The 19,809-nt window shown below is 42.0% G+C and overlaps 2 long non-coding RNA genes across 2 annotated transcripts in view; one reads left to right on the plus strand and one right to left on the minus strand.

Annotated features, from left to right (window-relative positions):
- LOC127480934 (uncharacterized) overlaps window positions 1-19,809 on the minus strand; it is a 349,754-nt gene that overhangs the window by 240,107 nt on the left and 89,838 nt on the right. The gene's annotated exons all lie outside the window — the stretch shown is intronic.
- Window positions 15,244-19,809, plus strand: part of LOC127480935 (uncharacterized) — a 119,027-nt gene continuing 114,461 nt past the window's right edge. Inside the window, exon 1 of the long non-coding RNA XR_007908057.1 lies at window positions 15,244-15,285. This is a non-coding gene — a long non-coding RNA (uncharacterized LOC127480935). The remainder of the gene's footprint in view (window positions 15,286-19,809) is intronic.

A 19,809-nucleotide genomic window follows, 5' to 3' on the forward strand; every position in this document is an offset into this window, starting at 1 on the left:
TTTACTTTAAAAATCACTTGGTAAATGCTCCATTACGACTTCATTAGCCACTCAAAGCTATGCAGCCCCCACTCCTAAGTCTGAATACTCTGTTATTGAGACTAACCAAACTGGTGCCTGGGCTGAGTTCTGCAGTGAGAGTTCTGCAGGTGCACTGCCCTGTGCTGGGCCCCTGCTTTGCAGCAGTCTGGGAGCATGTGAAGTAAGGTAAGCAGAGGAAGTTGGAACAGTTTCATGTCCTCATCAGGCATTTAGAAGCAGACACGAACTAGGATGATCTGATACTTCAAGTCTGTCAGAGACAGATACCAAAAGCCTGCTGCATGGTTTGGGTTTGTTGTGTTGCAAGAAGCTTTTGGTTGCTTATGGCCTGCAAGGCAACTGGAAGGCCAGACTGCTTCTAATCTGTCTCGTGTATAAAATTCCTTCCTCTCACATTGTCTCTCTGTACAGTGCTGTCTCTGTGTATCCCCCTCTTCACAGCAGTAGCACGCAAAATCAGGTGTTGGCTAAACTAACTTTTTTTAGGAAAGATGGTCATGAGTGGAGAAGAGACACAATGTGCTGTTATTTAGAGAAAAGAGGAATCCAGGTGGATTTGTAAATGTCTAAAATGTCAAGGGGAGTGACTGATTGCTAGTAATTGTGGGAGCTGTGTGTGCTGCACTGAGCTGCTGGTCAGGGGAGCTCTTCAGTGCCATCGTAAAGTACAATGCACAAACACGATGTGCATGCGTGTTGTACTACAGCTGAGGCCAGGATTGTGGGTTGTAGTTTTTCCTCTGTGTTCTGTTAGTGCAGGATGAGGAATTCAATAGTTGCCTCTCTGTCCCATGGTATGGATGTCCACAACATGTGCTTCAATGGGAAAGAGGAGAGGGAGTGGTGAGGACCAGGGGTGGCAGATCAAGCACTAGAAGTTTTAAGTAGAGAGCCATTTCATGTCATTCAGGGCAACAGGATTACAGGGATTTTTTCATTTATTTCCCAGCTTCCAGCTTGCAATGTCTGATTTCAATGCTCTCCTCTTGGGGAAGAGTTCTGTTCTGCTGTTCTCCCATGGCAGGTTTGTTGGGTGCCTTGGAGAATGAGATAGTACATGGAGTCATCACATCCTGCTTGATTGCAAGGGCTGCAGAGATAAACCTTCACTGGGTAGGATTGTCTCTCTAATTTAGCAGTTAAATATGTTAGAATAATAGTACAGGTAACATGCAGTGATACAGCCATCATCTTCCTTTTCAACAGACTTTTTAAGTTGTAAAACCATTGAATTTTAGTCACAGTTGGATTTATGTTTATCTTTCTCACTGTAGTAGCAAGGCTGGTTAGGTATTTATTTGTATTTTTCTGGATGAGGGATTTTTCCAGAACTCACTTGAAGGTCTAGTGCTTTTGAAAATCCCTTCCTGTGAAATTTAGGGAAAAGAAAAAATTAACGCAAATGGTTCTAGAAAGATGGGGAAAATAGTGATGAAATGGTAAAATTACTTTTTCGTTCTAAATCTAATTACATGCAGTGTGTTCTAATACAAAGCTGTGTGCTGTGTGCTGCTGAGGAAGGGATAAAATATTTGTGCTCCCTGTGATCGGATGAGTGGGAAGGGGCAGTGCAGGCCTATCCCCAGGTGATGGTGCTCTGGCTCCACGGTAGTTTTCTCATGCCAGGAAATCACTTCTCTTACACGGCGCTTTCCATGGAGCTCAGCCCCACAGTGTTGTCACTTGGGACTCCTGGCCAAGACTTGCAGTGGTAGGGAAAGAAAACGGCTTCCTGCTCTATAGAGCGAGACCCACAGTGAAGAATGGCTGGTGCTGCAGTGTCTGTTCTTAGGGGGAAATTTGGGATAATCTTAACCTTTTGAGTGCTCTGTACTGCTGCGCTGTACTCATACAGTCGGTTCTAATATACGGAGAGGGAAAGTGTCCTGTAAAACTGTTTGTTACTCTTCCTTTAGCTTCTGCAAACCTCATGTCACATCCTGAACACCACAGAGGCAAGTAACTATCAGGAAATTGTCATGGTATGGCCATGAGATGCAGCATGTGTTATCAAAGAGCCTGTGTAGAAGCATAGTAACTTTTCTTTGGAGCATCACAGAGCACTGCATTTTCTACTAAGTCTTAGTAATCAGAAGCATCCAAAGCAATTAGGAACACCAACCTCCTGGACTTTGTTCAGTTGGAGCTCTTAGTATTTACTCATAAGATCCTCGGTGAATATGTTACAGCAGCTTAGCAAGCAACTCCTCAGCCAAACTTCAACAATTGAGCATCTGTGTGCTCCTGGTTGATAAATGTGAGTGGTTTAACCACCATCATATGTCATTATGTTGAAGTAGATAGTGTTTTCTTCAGCAGTTGGTGAGTCTTGGAATGGCACTCAGTATTTGCCATCATATTGCTTTTAGCAGAGCAATCTGAAAGCTGCATAAGCAGAGTGAGGTCCTAAATGATTGGTTTCACTTGATCTATACAGGCAGGTGAAGTTCAGTTACACATATGGCCTTTTCACCACGTTATTTATTTTGGATGTGATTCTTAAGTACAGAGCAATCATAGAGGATTGTGGGTAATTAAGGATATGGCAGTCTTCCTGTTCTTTGGTATCTCAGTTTTAACTGAAATTTCCCAGCTAAGCCTTTTACATTCATACTGAATTCCCTTAACTGTCTTTAGGGGTTAATCCATGAGCACTTTAGTGCTTGTTTAAAGTATCTCAACCAAAACTGACCGTAAAGACTCAAGTAGTACTCAGGGCACTTTAAAAAGGCTGCAGTTTAATGGTTGCAGAATGAAGTTTTTTCTCTTATTTGAGACATAGTAGCACTGTAACACCTGTTTGAGTGTGCCATCAGGTGGTCTTGTCTAGGCGAGTTTTCTTTGCTGGGGGAAAGGCTGCCAATGGATCGACGTTTGAATGCTTAGCTGCTTGTTCTATCAGCTCAGTGGGTAACCTTGCTGTCAAGAGTGCCTCTGTCACCAGTGGCAGAGAGTCCAGGGCTTGGGCAAAAGATATTTCCTTCAGGTAGGTTTTCCTCAATTACAGTGTAGCTGTGTGATATTTTTGGGTGTGGTATGATAACAAAGAAGCATCACATGCAGTTTCCTCTGGTTTTCTTTCTAACTGGTGAAGTCTCCCATCCCTTTGCTTTCTTTCACTTTGATTTAGGATTTGCACTATTTTAGTTGTTTGGCTAATTGAAACCATATAGACAGAATAGCACTGAGAGTGCTCACATCTCTCAGCTGATAGTAGCAGGCAATAAGACACGATGAGGACAGATCCAAGAAAAACTGAAGGAGCTTTGCATTGGGGTGGGAGAAGAAACAGTGAAAGGATAAGTTCTACCTTGACTCTGTATACTGATGTCACAAGTAAATTTAGTGATCCAGCTACTTGCAAATTCTTTACAAATGATTGCTACTGTGGCCAACATGATGCACATTTTCAGACAAATTAAGTTTAAAGACACTTTTTAAAGAAACCTTTAATTTGCTCTTTCTGACTCCCACGGGCTATACTCCTCCTCTGTTCAGAGCTTTCTAACATCATTATGTATCCAAGCTATGAAAATGTATGAGTCATTAGAATAGACATTTCTAGCAGTGATGACAGAACACAGAGGTTTACTTCAGCTTTGATAAGCATCTCCAGACGCTTATGCTTAGTTATTCAGGTTTACAGGATATACAGTTGTTTTGATGCAGAAATCGAATTCTTACAGAATTGCAACTTTTTGCCAGATGATCCCGTTTCCCTCTTGCCAGGCTACAGACAACAAGACATTAGGTATTTTTCTCCGTTCTGCTACTCTAGTCCTAAACAGTATCTGGAAGTGAAAACTGGATGTACAAAAGGAAATGGAGAAACAAGAATTAGATGTTACTTAAAAGTCAGAGATCTTGTAGAAGATTATAAGTGCATATGTACAAAAATGCACTTATTAGTGTTTTAAAAGATTTAGAGTGGTTTGTTGAACTTAATTCATCGGGTACGTTCAATTTTCTGAAAAGTCACTTTTTGAATTGCCACAAGAATGCACTCCAATTACTTAATTTTGTAAAATAAGGGAATAAGAATTAATATGGTGAAGGCTGCAGAAAGTCCGTGTTTTCATCCAACCACAAATACCAAAGTCAGCTTTCATCATCATCCAGATCTTCACTGGAATGAAGGCAGTGAGATGGCAAAAAAAAAAAAAAAAAGACAGGTAAATCCATGATTCTACACTACAGAACTGCAGAGAATATTGTCCTCTTCCAACAGGTGGGGGTGACTGGGTCATCCCCGAGGCCAGGGCACAGAACTGGTGCAGTGTTGTGAGAGGGAGGCCTGAACCAGCCCTCCTGGAGTGTCAGTCCTGACGTGAGGGGGAATGTGAGCAGCTCTACTCCCTCCTGGCAGTGGTCTGTGCTGCTGGAAACGTGGGGCACAGGCCTGAAGAGGGGCCTTGCAGGCTTACTTGCTCATCTTGCTGGCCTCTGCACAGCTGCAGCTGTGCTGCTCTGACGGTCAGAAAACCTTTGCTGCTGTTTCTTTTTTTCCTTTTTTTTCCTTGTTTTAACCATGGCTATTAGTCCATAAGAAATGACTTTATTTCTCTGCAGCTTGATGTAATCTGCCAAATGTGGATAAATGTGTTGTATTTGTGAAGTCTTTTGGGTGCTAAAAAATGCAGGGTTGCTGTATGACAGCCAGGGAGGTGCTGCAGCTTTCTGTTTGGAGTGTTCTCGGCCTAAGTCTAATATGAAGGACTTTTCCCATGAGGGTTTGAATCCCAGGAAGAAGGCGGAGAAGTCGCTGCTTCACAGTGACTTGTGGCTTCTACATAAAACATTTTCTCAGAACTAATTAAAACTTTGAGAACTTAAATGAATCAGTGCTGCGTAACTAACAGCTTATGTTAAAGGCTTTGAACAAATATCCACAATGCATCAGTAAACATGCAAATGACTTTTTCATGTTGGGATGTGTCTCACTGAAATGCTGTGTGTTGATAAAAGGTTTCTTTATATCTATAGCTTTTTATACTTTTAAATTTATTGGTTTTTATACTTTTAAATTTATTGGTTTTTCTAACCTCTCTTTTAGACCTTTTAAGATATGGAGAAACAGCCTTTAAAATGACTTACCAAGCAAAATTCACTGTGCTTCAGCAATAACTAGCAGTTAAAGTGTCTAAATTAAGGACTGAAACAAAACTGGGACCAGTTCAACCATGACTGTTCACTTTGGTAATCTCCTTTAAAGGGGATTATTTCAGTTATAAAGTATTTTCCCATAGTTATGATAGCAGTTACAGAGAAGATTCATGACTTGCAAAACTTCTGTTTGGCACAGTTGACCTCTGGTTTCTTTAACTGATGCTGTAAAGTAAACCTCGGTTTGGAGAGAGAAAGGACGGGTGAGGATCCAGTAATGAAGATAATTAGAACTGTGGGATTCTATTTCATTTAGTCTTTCATAAGCAATAACTGCCCTCTTTCTTGGCCTGTTTCTAACACTGTTAGGTTTTTTGGATCACCTTCTGTCTGTGTGCATAATACAACCTAGCAAGCAATACAGTTCTGCCTTTGACTTGTTGCAAGATGGTTAAAGCTCTGCAACTGCTGCCCAGCATATACTGTTGGCATTGAAATTTTCTTTCTTTACAGACCTCTACAGCTTTTCCAGAGTCCATTTGAGTTTTTCACTGTTACAAAACGCCCCTGAAGACAAGAGTAATCCAGGTTCTTGTTAATAGATCCCTTGGGGTGGATTAGACAAACAATACTGAGTGATAGGTGTTTAAAAACATGTATATGTAGAGTTTATTTTAGAACAATTTGGTTGCAGTGGAAAGCAGGTATGTAGCCATTTTGGTTATTATTATCTATAAGTAATATAGAAATCTGAAAGCATAAAAATATGACTGAAGAAAATGTATAAGGGAAAAGAAAGAAAGAGAAAGAAAGGATAAGAAAGATATTTCCATCCAGTGATGAGACTTGATTGTTGCAATTTAGATGTTCTTTGGTCAAATTGATGATCTCAGTCTTGATCCATTGGAGGTGGGGGAAAGCCCATGAAACAGAGTTCAGTGGGTTAATGTATGTTCAAATATACATGAGAACACACTAACCCCTCCCCTGGGGGGGAGTTTTACACTGTCTTTTGCAACACCATGGATCTGTTACATTACTTTTGGATCACATGAAGTCCTCTGCTGGAAGGCCTCAGAAATGAGTCTGGGGCATTTTGGGGGACTTTGATGGTTTATGGTCCCTTCTAAGACATGACAGCTGCCTCTCATGTCAGCATAGTTGAGGCAGTTATGCCCTATCAGAAGGGATGAACTTGCTCAGGCCTTCATGTGAATGTGAATGTTCCATGTAAATGTGATCCTCCCTGTTGGGGGATGAGTTTCACAACAGAGCCAGTTGTGTAAGGGCTGACAATCGGTGATGAAAAGCAGTATCCTGCCTCCACAGGGTGTGCTTTTTATTGGCCTTCTCCCTTATCTGGCTCAAGACCCAGAGCCTCCGGTGGAGGGTGCTCACCCCCTCTGTCTTGTGTGGATCAGAGGTTCCACCACCACATACCCAAAAACTCTCCTCCTCCCCCTCAAGGGGTGCAATCCCAGCCCCAGCAAAGCACCCACCGCCTCTGCAAATGGCCAAATGTTTGAGCCATTAACCTTTAACATTTCAGTCTCTCACAGTCACCACTTACTAATTCTTTAACTTTAGTGCTTTTTGGTAGCTAAGGACACTTTTTCTGTGTGTGTGAGGATGCAGGTCAAGCATGAAAGAATGAAGTCTGCTGGTGCAAAATCTCTAGTTTGAACTGGTCACTCTTCCTCAGTAGCATGAACACTGCACATCTTTCTGCAATGGTTGAAGTCTTTGTTGGGATTTCCAAACTGACTCAGACTGTGAAAGAGAAGGTTTGAGCCATCAGATAGCCCACATTTCCTAACCTGAAATTGTCACCCTGGTAATGGACGCAGGTCCAGGAGCTTTAATCTTGGCCCTTTCAAAGCCGATGCACTCAAGTGTGAATTTTGGAAGCCAGTGACTCGTGCAGTGCTGGTTAAGAACAAGCTGATCACATTGGATTAATTTGTTAGGCCCATGTGACAGCCCATAATGAACCAGGATATTATTAGTGCAATAGTACATTATGGATACTGACCCTTATGTTGTTTTATGCAGATAAAGTAATTTTCCAGGTCAGTGTTTGCTGCCTTCAATGTTTATGGGGCTGTACTGGAAGCAATTAAAAGAACACTCAATACTGTTGCAGGGGTAGTGAATGATATTCCAGAGGGTTGAAGTGATGAACACACACAGTGTGAAGTTATATTGGTACAGCTGAGGGAAGAGCAGAAAATTGCAGCATTTTAGTGAGGGCAAGAAGGGAGAGGTGGAGTGGAGCAGGAACTTCTCATGCTGGCTTTGCCACCAAGGAACACACATTGTGTAACTACACTCTGCAAATTAAATATTATGCTTTCATGCTCTTCTTATTCTGCATTAATTAAAAGCTCGTTTCCTTTTGTTCATGGACTCAAAAGTGAGCAATGATGTTAAACAAACAAAAAACATCTGACTAAATTTCTATCTACCCAATAACATTTTATGAATAATGGCACATCATTAAGGGTGGATAGTGTAATTAAAATCAAGTAAGACTTTTTCATAGAAGTGGTCATCTTTTTGGGGTATTGTGGATTTCAAGTTGCTTTTAAAGAAAAACAAAAGAAGGTGTATTTTTCATCACAAATTATTTAAATTTTACAATTATTCCACCACAAAATATACATTCATTTCCTAACTACTTGCTGCATGAAAAATAAAAAATTAACATGGAATGACAATATTTCTGAATAGGGGAGCAGAAGAGCTGAAAAGTATTCATGCACTTCAGAAGATACTTATGAATGAGTTCTTTTTCTAGGCGTAGTAACAAAAATATAAACAGTATCATACTTAGGATAAAGTTATCAATGGCTGATGTCAGCTAAATTCAGCTAATTAACCCAAGATGATTGCATTTAGCTTCTCAGTTGTTTTCTGGTAGCCTGTTGTCTCTCCATGTGCCTGACTCATGCCAGGCATTGCAGTAAAGCTCTCAGGGCACGCACAGCCCCTTTGCCATGTGTTCCAGGCCCTTAGTGGGGTTGGCTTGTTTGCTTCATGGAGCTCTTTAGCTCTTATGAAGAGGAATCCTCAATATTAGTCTAATAACAAATTTTTGGGATGTGGAGAAACCACTTTCTCCTAAACAGGCCAGACAGTAGGAAAGCAAACTTTGTGACATGTATGCAGAACACTTCATATTAAACTTTTGATCCAGCTCTGGAATCCCCAGCACAGAAAGGCCATTGACCTGTTGCTGCAAATCCAGAGGAGGCCACTAAGTTGATCAGAAGGCTGGAGCACCTCTCCTATGAGGAAAGGCTGGAGAAGAGAAGGCTTCAGGATCACCTAATTGTAGCCCTGGAGTACCTGAAGGGAGCCAGCAAAAAAGATGGAGACATACTACTTGCAAGGGTCTGGAGTGACAGGACTGGGGGGGATAGCTTCAGACTGACAGAGTGTAGGTTTAGGTTAGAAATTAGGAAAAAACTCCTCCATGTGAGGGTGGGAAGGCCCTGGCACAGGTTGCTCAGAGAACCAGTGACTGACCTATCCCTGGAAGTGTTCAAGGCCAGGCTGGACAGGGCTTGGAGCCAGTCCATGGCAGAAGGGTGGAACGATCTTTAAGGTCCCTTCCAACCCAAACCATTCTGGGATTTTGTATTTTGGAAGGAGTCCTTATTGTAGATTAGGACTTCTGCATTAAGATGAGAAACATGCTGTGCTGGACAAATATGAACTGATCATATTCCTGCATTCTGGATTTTCTGTGTGTCCTGGGGTTTGACCACCACACTGTGTCAAGTAGTTGAAAGTGAGTTTGTGTAAGGAAACATCTATGGCTTTGTTCTAGGTGAGTGGAAGCTTGATGAGTTGACTTTTGTGTAGGAAGTGGAAATAGAAAATGTTTTGTTTCACAGAGAATTTTCTTAAATTGCCTTTGTTTTGAAACTAATTTTGTACCTCATTTTAGTGAATTTAGCTGGTGAGTCCAGGTAAAATGAGGCATAGCAGAGTATCTATGCAGAAAAACATTGTTGATTGTATGCTCCTAGAATAACATCATGTTGGACTCTTTATTTCCTCTTAGCTTTTAGAATCAGGGTTCGTCCCTTAGTTTGAAAATCTAAGTTGGTGACAAAAGCTGACTTAACCACTTGATTCCAACAACTGAGTCCTGACCACACGTGCTGTGGTTTGACCCAGGGACAATTTTTCAAACCCCCACACAAATTTGCTAAAATGTGAGAGAAGTTTTCAGATAGGCAACAGACTCAGCATGGGGAAATAATATCAAAATTTATTCCTAACGGAATAAAAACTAAAAAGTAATATACACAACAATCCTAACTAATCCTCCTATGATGATAAAACCACATATTTACAAAAATCACCCTTTCTCCCCCCATAAAGTCCAGGAGGAGAAGTTTCTCCTTCACTCTCAGGGCTACAGCTCCCAGTTGCAGTCGCTGGAAAATTTCTCTTTCTTTCTCTTCATTGGAATGCAGAGGGTCTCTACCCCCGCCTGTAGCCACTTGGCTACACTACCCAGGGTTCACCATGGGCTTCAGGTGTCACCTGTGTCACCACATCTTCACCACGGGTTACAGGGACTTAAAGCTTTAAGTCTTTATTCTCTGCTCCATGGAGGTTCCTTCCATGAGGAGTTTCGGAGAATCCCTCTCCAAGCAGGATCCACCTCTCCCCGGGTCAAAGGAGTCTTGGGGTTTCGGCTCAGTCCGTATCCCAAGAATGTTCCAAGCCTGGCTTCTCTCTCCCTGCTCCGTTGCAAGCGGTCACGGCTAGATGCTCCCGCGTTCCTTGGTCTGATTCCATGCTATGCTCTCCTGCTCTGGGCAGCTTTTCTCTTGCCCTCTGGAATTCTTCTGATCTCAGCTGCATATCTTTGGCCAGGAGCCCAGTCTCGGCCCTGGCCACAACTGGCTGCTCCATGCTGCCTCTGCCGCCGCCCCCACTGCGAGTGGGGAAAAACGCCACAGCCCTGGCCGAGCCAGGGCCATGGGGCCCAGGAGGCCCCCTGAATTCGGAGTTCCCCCTCGGCTACCCCTCGAGTCTCTAATTCTTTCTGTGTAACAAAGTCTCAGCGAGGGGCTTGGTTCGGCTTTGGTGCCGCACTTGGCCCCTGGGCCATAGGGCCTCTCTCTCTCTCCTCGTGGTCTCTAATTCAAACTGCGCCACCAGCTTCTCTTCCAGTGCATCAAAATATGTCATTTTGCCGAGGCGTAATCAAGCTTCTGATTGGCTCTGCATCAAAAATGCCACCCGTGGAACTAGCAATCTTCCAGCTCCAGGTAAGGAGGGCCTCTCAAACCACGACAACGAGCATTGCAGATAGCCAAACTTGTGAATAAGCTTGCTGTAATGAGTGAGCAACGATGAAATAAATAATTTGCTCATCAAATTATATCTTAAATTAATATGCTTTATACCGATATAGTTAAAACTTCGCTTAGGCTGAAAAATCATAAGTTGCAGAATAGTTAACCATAATGCTGACATGACAAATTGTTATGCTTTGCTAAATGAGTATATTATATCCTGTTATTCTAAAAGTGTATTGTCCAAGTGTACTTATAAGGCAAGGAGGAGATGGATAAGGAGCAGAGGGTCAAGCACAAGGACGATAAAGAATAAACAGGACTGCCATCTGGAAAGTCCCACATACCAGGCCTCAAGGACAGCGGACTAATCAAACTATTGGTGGGAAGTCCCTAGCAACTAAACTGAGCCCGGGAAGGAAGGACCAAACAGAATGGAGCCCACGAACCTAAGTCCAATGAAGAGATGACAAGTGACTGTGGGAGGGGAAATTAATAAGGGTATAAATGTTGCTGTTTGCTTGTTGCGCTTGTGGACCGTGAGCGGAGCAGAGGTCTCCCCGGTCACCCAGCACACTGTTTTGCTCATTTGCACTTTCAGTAAATCTTACAATAAATTTTTACTACTTTTCAAATTTAAATATTTTGGTTTGATTTAACTGTAACATTACCAATGCTGATACTGGTGCCCTGGTTTCTGCAACATCTAGATCATGATTATGAAGGAATCTCCCAGTACCAGTCTGAAAGAATTCCAATGTGAGATTCAGCAGGAGGTTGTCCCTCTGTTTTACCAGGACTCACTGCACTGGGCCTCAAATTTCAGGCCCAAACCCTGGGTGTGTACATCAACCTCATGGAACAAGTTGCAGCACACCTGTGTGACCACCACTAACCTTTGATACTTCACCAGGTCAGGCTGCTCACATCTATCATGTGCCCTATGCAAAGGGGTATTCCAGAAACAGAACTCCCATACTTAAATACATGTGTGGAACTGTTCAACTTGTCATGATTGTCAGTTCCCAGCTTCCTTGCCTTGCATTACACTGGTGAACTGGATCTCTGATAAAGGAGTTATGTACAGTGATGACAAGAATTGATTTCCAATTTCCTGTAGAATGACTCTATCATTGCTTGTGGCTCAGGCAATTTAGCTTATATTACAGTGCTGGCTGGGGGCTATAGATCACCCTGACAGTCGTCTAGTCACAGAGCATGCTGATTTTGACAAGATATCGAAAGAGATTTTACAAGAGTTTCCTTTATGATACAGCTTTAAGTGCCATTTTCTGGTTTTTGATCATGTGTAAAGAAATTTTGTATGAGGCAGAATAAAAGTATTAGGTTGAGTTTTTCTAATTTGCCCTTAATCTTAGTGCTTGATAGCCTATGGAAAACAGTCTTCTTGGGCAGTGTTTAGAACATGTAGTGTCTGTGTTAGGTCAGACAGAATTCCCAGGGTCTTTTTCAATGTGGAGGTAGCAGATGTGTGGGGTGAGAGTATAAGAAAGAGGCAGATATGAGTGGCCTGTTCATGGCTATGCCCCTGCAGTCAGTGATCTGGAGCCTTGCTGGGTTGGTTGAGCAATGCTACACAGAAATAGAGGCTATCACTGCCCTCATTCAATATTTCCTTTGATAAATGACGATCTTATTTTGTCCGTCAGTATTGGAAGATGTAACACTTTGCTTTTTGGTGATCTCCTCGTCTTTTGACACTGCTGACCTGTACCTGTCAGTGGAGCTGGGTAGGAGCTCCTACCCAGGGGCACTCACTACCACTCTTCCCTCTTGTCTTCATCTTTTCCTGTTGTGAATGCAAACGGCTTCAAGCACTGCCCTTGTTCAACTGTGTCACTGTGAACTTGAGCATAGCTGAGGACTGAGGGGCAGCAAGTGATTTGGGCTTCTCTGACACTCATTTATAAAAAGCCAGGAATGGATTTCAGCTGGGAAGGCTTCCCAGCAGTGGCTGAAGCGCAGGCTGTGACGGCAGCAAGCTCTGTGCTATTTAATGGGAGTGGAGCTGAGTGTAGCTGTGCTGGTTTTATGCTCACAGGAAACTCACAGATATAGAAGCACCAGTATTTTAATAATCATTCATTTGAGATCAAGACAGATAATTCAGGGCAGTTTGTGCCAGCTCATATGAAGCAGGCCATTTTGCTGAAGGTGCTCTGCCTCATTTTTAAGAGGTCTTGGGCACTTGTGTTCCTCACCACTCTAATATCTGATTGCTTTGTGCTTTGTACTTTGTCTTCACAGATTCATCTGGAATGAGAGATGCTCACATCCTCAAGTTGTTGGCAAACAGAGAATATAGAGCAAGACCTGTAAACTGAGATAGGTTTTTCAACTTCTGGAGAGATCCCTACAACTTCTAGACTATTTCCCTATTTCTTTTTGCATTTTTATTTAAATATCTCAAAATGTGAAAGGCTTCCTGTTTCAGTTCAGTCTTGAGTATTTTTGAGAACTGATCTATGTGATTTCTTTAGCTTTCTGAAGGACCTGGTGAGTGAGGGAATTAAACTAGGAGTTCCTAATACAATAATGACATCATGGCTTTGCCTCCTTGGGTTAAATGGAGCAGATATAGTCACTGCTTGTCAGTTTTGTCAAACCTTTTTCTTACAAAATAACTAAAAGGGTAAAATCAGAATTCAGACTTGGACAACCCTGTACAAAACAGGGTATTGGGATGCTTAGCACATGAAGTTCTTAAAAGTATGAGTCAGACACAACTGTGTCCCCTCAAAAGTGACTTCCTTAAATTAAACCAATTCTCTTTCTGCCTTTAAATGACAGCTTAGGCTTTAATTTGCTTCAGATCGTCAGATAGGATGAAAGCTAATGAGACTAAGCAGAAAGTATTAGATTTTTAATTGGATTTTGAAAATCAGCATCTATAGTAAAATGACTGTTACAAAAGTAAATTTATATTAATATTATGCTTGGCAACAAATTGTTTTCAAAGTATTCTCACAGGAAAAGATGAAGACAAGAGGGAAGAGTGGTAGTGAGTGCCCCTGGTTCTGTGTGTTTAAAAAGTATCCACCATGGTTCAGACACTGATAATAAGGAAAACATTAATTGCATTTTGGTTTCAGAGCTTCCACCTTCTTGAGAAGTCTGTGCTGAGGAGTTCTGGATGGCAACTCCTTTTCCTATTTTCAGTATAACAGTTTAAATCCATTATAGAAATTAATTGAAGTGCTGCCTGAATTTAGATGAGCTCTGTGGGAACCTGGAGGACTGAGTTCTGCAACAGGCTTCAAATTTTTTGTCTCAGTTATGTCATGTGTCTTGCTGGGCTTATAACAGTCATAACAGACTTAGCTCAGGAAGATGATTCTGAGATTTAATAGCAGCTTCCCAAGGAAGTGGGACTCATTACAAGAGGTACATTGAGCTGATCTAGGAAAAGATGAAAAAGAAAGCTTTGAAAAGTGGTGAGATGTGCTTGAAGGAATTGTGAGTGCCCCAGTATAAAAAATATGTTTAATAATGATGGGAAAAAAAATAAAAGTTTTCCTCTTTAGGTTATTTCCTTAAGAATAGGAAATAACCTTTTTTTCCTTTTCTTTTCTTTTTTTTTTTTTTTCCCTGAGATAAGCAGTGTTTAATGAAATTTTCACTTGGAAGTCTTGGGAGCAGGTAGGTAAATTTCCTGTTTATGTTACACAGTCAGAACAATGATAATGTGATGAAAAGTAGTAGTATTGCTTTTAGTATTTCTAATTATTTGTAGTATAATCAACCTTTCTTCATTTCAAGGCATTTGTTTGGATAGTTAAAAAATATTTAAGTATAGGTTTCTGCTTTTGGAAGAAGTGATTATGGCAGTGCAAATCGTGTCCTTGATTTGTGGAACTGCCTGTTGAGGTAGCAAAAGCTTTGTGTTGTCTCATTGTTTTGGAAACCTGGTGACATTTTTTAGCTATTATTATGTTAGACTCTGGGAAATTTAGAATGTAGCTTTCTGGGACCCCAGGTCTACATTAAAACAAGTTTTATTTTTAGCTCACTTCCTATTGCAGAATAATCCATATTTAGCAACTTAGGTTGGGAGGAAGTAGACTAAAAAAGAAAAAAAAAATATCCAAAAATGCTGTCTGCCCTTACAGCCGGGAACAAACTCAAACCACATGTACCCCCGGGCTATTCGTATGGAAGAGCTCAGGGAACAGTGGTACATACACAATAATTAATATATTAGTATATTCTACATAACACAATGACATATTTTCCCGCATGCCTTAGTAATTAATGTTTGGAAAACATTTAAGAAATGTAAAACTCTCAGTAAGAGGTAAATGCTATTCATTGTAATTACCAAGTAGGTTATTTCTTAGCTTTCATGTGGTTCCTTTCCCTCTGGTTAAACACCAAGGGATGTTCCCCTTCAGGGTGGCTCCATAACTCCTCTTTTCATAGCACAGCTGAGATAATGTGGTTTGTGCTTGTTTTGTCAGTGTGAGGGGAAACCAACTACAGTGCTAGAAATTTTCCAGGGATTGCTCAAGTGTTTTTTAATTATAGCGAGGTAAAAATACCTAGTCTGCCAAACAGTCCAGTTTCTTGAAATAATACACCAGCTGGGTCTCTAACTTGAGTGATCACCTCACTTGCATTTCTGCAGATTGCTGTCTGGACCTGTGCAATCAGTGTTTCAGCTCAACTGTTCCCAGAATGTTTTTTTAACCTTCACTTTCCTGCTCTTTGTCCTCACTGAACCCCTGGCACTGTCGATCACATTGTGCTACATTAATGGCTTCAGAGGAGTGAATGTGACAATATAACTGTTCACACCTGCCAGGTATGAGCTGTATTAAGCAGTGCACGTGAGGCATTTTTAGCCTGTGATCAGGGATTGAGGGAGATATACTCCAGGGATCTTATTTAATTGCAGTAAAAGTACTTTAACAGACAAATTGTTGAGGACAGCATGGTGGGGGAGGTGCTCTCACTTGTAGGTATTATGTCTGCAGCCTTGTTGCATCACAGACAGGTACTAAGATATTCACACAGCTGGACTGCTGTAATGGATGATTCAAGCCCTTCAGGATGGTCAAGTTGGAGAGTGGCAAGAAAAGTTGCCCTTTATTTGCAAGACTAGCAGGAATGCCTGGAGCTCTGCCTTCAGGCGGGTGATGAGCCACTGAAGAGTTGGTGTTCAAGATTACCAGGCAGACCAGTATTAGCAGTACTGTTCTTGATGTCTCCCATGACATGATAAGGAAGAAGAAGTAGGTCAGGTTGTCTTCAGACAACTGGAGGAAGCCTTGGGCCCTCATGGGGAACTTTAACTGCCCCAATATCTGCTGGAAGGGTATCCCAGCAAGATACAAGCAATCAGGTCGTTTCTCAAGTGCATTGTTGAAAAATTCCTGAGCAAGATGATCAAGCAGCTGATGAGGGGAGGTGCTCTGTTCCTCATACTTACAAACAAGGAAGAACTGGCTGAGCTTGTGGGTTTGGGGAGGTTATCTTGGAGACAGCAAGCTTGACCTGGTGGAGTTCAGGATCCTGAGGCAAAGCAACAAGGCAAATTGTAGGACTGCAACTGTAGGCTTCAGGAGCACAAACTTTCACCTGTTTGTGGACCTGCTTGTTTAATGTTTAAGGGTTGTCTTCTCCAAGCTCAGGAGTGGACCAACTGGATGAGCAGGACATTGAGTACAAGTGATAGGAGGCCTATGTGGATGAACATGAAAGTCCTGACCAAACACAAACATAAAAATCATAGAAGAGGTGGAAGCAGGATCAGGTGATACTGGGGCAATCCTGTTGTAACATGGCTGGTGGGACAGAGTGCACTCTCGGCACGTTTGCAGAATGTACAAAGCTGGGAGGAATGGTTGATCCACCACATGTTGCACTGCTGTTCAGAGAGGCACTGGGCCAATGGGAACCTCATGAAGTTCAGTGAAGAGAAAAATCCTGCAACCTGGAAGAAATACCCCAGTGTAGGCTGAGGACTGATGGGCAGGAAGACAGTTTGCACAGAAGTCTTTAGGGATCCTTGTGGACCAGAAGCTGAGCAGGAGCCAGCAAAGGCCAAAGCTTTGGAAAGAGTGTAACCTGCAGGTTGAGGGAGAGGATTGGTCCTTCCTGCACAGCACTGGTGAGCACTCCCCAGTGCCACAGAGACAGGGATGTGTCCTTGGAGATTGTCAAAGCCTGACTGGACAGGGCCCTGCTGACCCTCCTTGAGCAGGCTGGGACTGAAGGGTCTCTAGAGGTCCCTTCTAACCTTGGCTATTCTGTGGCTCTCTGACATCTGTATTATCTCCGGAAATTGTCTGTGAATGATGTTTACCCCTTTTTCTTCTTTTAAAGCAAGTCATTCCTGAGCAGTGTATAGCTTATAAATTTTAGTAGGAGATTATAAAATGTAGCTTATTATTAAATTTGGCTGTTATGTCGTGGTGAGCTGCACATGATTAATGTGGTTCTTACGTTGAAATAAGGTGGTAACTTGGATCTCTCTGCTGAAGACAACTTCAAGAAATGGAACTGAAATCTGAAACCGTTCTTGCCTGTGCACTGAATAACTGCAAGAGAACTTGAGCTTTTTGCTTTCAGTGCTGGTATGACTGTAATAGTGTAATTGTACACAGTAACAGAATCTACAGTACTTCAATAATAAGGTGTTTATTCTTGTCCTGCCTGTGTGCTATAGAAAAGGTAACCTTTTTGAAGATGTTAGCTGAGGCATTCCGTGGGTAGGAGGAAAACAAAGCAAATCAAACAAGAATGTCTTGTAAGTCAGAAGTAGCACTGGCTCTAGATTTGTTCCAATAAGCTAAAAGGGACTTTCATTCTTAAAATCAAGCTGAAAAGATAGTATTTAGAAGAAAGAGAAAGGTACAGAGACATTGAAAGAATTCATGTTGAAGTGTTGCTTTATAGTTAGCAGTGTTGGGAAAAAAAAGGTCTTGTAGAAGTAAAGATTTTGAGAGGGAGCAGGTGTTGAATGGATTTCATATCTGCTCTTTCTGGCCAGCCAGATGTGTTTTGCTGCATGCTGGAGTTGACTAGCAGGTAACAGATGTTCACTGCAGCTGCAGTGTCTGCTCTAACCTCAGATATCTGCGAGCACAGTTGCAGATGACCTTCCTCAGAAGTTGAAGAGGAAGAGGCAACTGGGCACATGACATGGCTGTAGAGGCTATGTGAGCAGTTGAAGATGCCCCTAGAGGACATCCAGACCTGTGAAGAAGTTCTGTGCCCTGTGTCCTGTTGGCCTTTTTTGACTGACCTTGCTTGGTAGACAGATTGTTAGGAAGTCCTCTGCCCACAAATGATTGTACCAAGGCAGATAACATTCAGGGTGTAAAGCTTTGGGGGCAGAGTCACTATGGAGTTGGTACATGGAAGCAGCTCTCACTGTTCCTCCTTTGGCTGTTTCCAGGGCAATGTGTATAGGAAATTTCTCCTTTTCCATGAGCTCCATGGAACTAGATTTCTCCAGTGGAGTGCTCTCCACTAGGCAAGTTTTTTCTCTAGTGATATCCACTTAGTTCCTAACAAAAATGTATTGAAAAGATTAGTGGCAGAACACTTGGAATATGGAACTGCTCAGGACTAATAATATAATTACACTCTAAAGCCATTTGTAAAGCAATTATGTACTATTGTTCTCTTTTGTTCTGTATCTATAAAAGTAAACCATCTTTGCAGGCTGTGATGGGAATGCCTTTAACTGGCTGTTATGTAAGAACATGAATAATTTGTGTCATATTTATAAAAGAAAAATGATGCTTTTACAATGTGACTGAATTGTTCACATGAACAGGTTGCTCTTAGAATTTCTGATGGGCCACTGTTTTTCAATAGGTGGTCTTGTAACTTTTGTAGAAAGTTTTGTGGGTTTATTTTTTTGCCTCTTCAATAACAAAAATGTTATTGAATATGTTGCTCATGTACGGGAGGTAGTGTAATTATTACAAAGAAGAACTATCATAAATAAAATATGGGGAATTTTTTCTATTTGTTTTTTTTTTAATTTAACAAGCTTTTACTTTCTAAGCTTCACAAGTTTGGCAGAAGGCTTATGTGCACAGCAGTAACCCATCAGTACATGCCTGGTTTTGGTTTGTTACAGAGGTTCCCAAGGGTGGGCTGAGTGAAGTCACCACTGGAAGTGGTGGTCCCCCTCCGTCTCCCCTGTGTGCATGTGCCTGTCAGCCCCTCTATCAGCCAGGCCAGCCTGGTTACAGTAGGAAAAAGCTCAGCAGAAACAAGTTTGTTTTCTGCTGGGTTGGAGAGCTGGGCCAACTTGAGAGAGAGTCAATAGGTGCCAGCACCAAAGGGGGTGTGACTGCGTGGGGGCAGAGGGAGCCAGGAGTGGGGAGAAGCAGCAACAGCAGCAAGGCCTTAGGGCACCACAGTGCTTTGGTAACGTTCAGCCTCAGTCTGCTGGATCTGGGGTTGTGCTCTGTTTTGGCTTCTTGGTGGTAATGCAAAATACACACACAAAAAAGGGATTGTCCACCAGGTAGTTTCCCTGGAAAACACGTGGAGCATTAATGGTGCACATCACTATTGTGGAGCATTGATTCTTCCAATGTTTCACAGCTATTGTGATAAACACTGTGCTTCTTAGCCCACAAAACCTGTAATGTTTAAATCACATATGAGATTTCTAGTCTAATCTACATTGAATGCAGAATGTTTTTTACTTTAAAACTCTTCATCAAGGACTGTCCCTATGCTATGTCCCAACGCTATATGTCTGTGAGTAAGAGTAAATTAATTCTATGCTGGCTTTAGCCTGGAGAGAATTTGCCTTGTCAGGAGTAATGTTTCAGACAGGATGCACGTGTTTCTATGACATCAGTGGTGATTTTGGCTGAAGAACTGGTGATAAGGTGCTTCTTGTGCACACTGGAGCTTGATGAATTGCTCTGGTCATGACCGAGAACACGAGTGCAAAGGACAGGGCTAATGTTAATGTGTAGGAAATAGGAGACTCACCTGCAGAAAATGTTTGAGTAAATTTGTGCTCTGAGAAAGGTGTTCTGCCTTCCACAGGTGTCTGATGATAAAAACAGGTTAGGAATCCTTGTGGTTTATGGCATTCGGTGTTTGCAAGGGAGGAAAACCATTGCTCTCTACAGCTTTGAGGGGGGCATCATGAATTAGGTACCTAAATTTAAAGATTTCCTCTCTTTATTTTCTGTTGACAAAATATTCTTAGTGATGTGATATCACACCATTGTGCCAATGAGTGTGAAATGAATGACCATAGACTACAAAAATGCTGGAGAAGTTGTCCTCACTATGTGTTAATCTCCAGTTTGGCTCCCTGTGAATCACTGAGTCACTTCTATAAGAA

Source organism: Manacus candei, unplaced genomic scaffold (assembly GCF_025592945.1).
Source record: "Manacus candei isolate 608988 ecotype Guabito, Panama unplaced genomic scaffold, ASM2559294v1 h1tg000076l, whole genome shotgun sequence".
Classification (NCBI taxonomy): Eukaryota; Metazoa; Chordata; class Aves; order Passeriformes; family Pipridae; genus Manacus; species Manacus candei.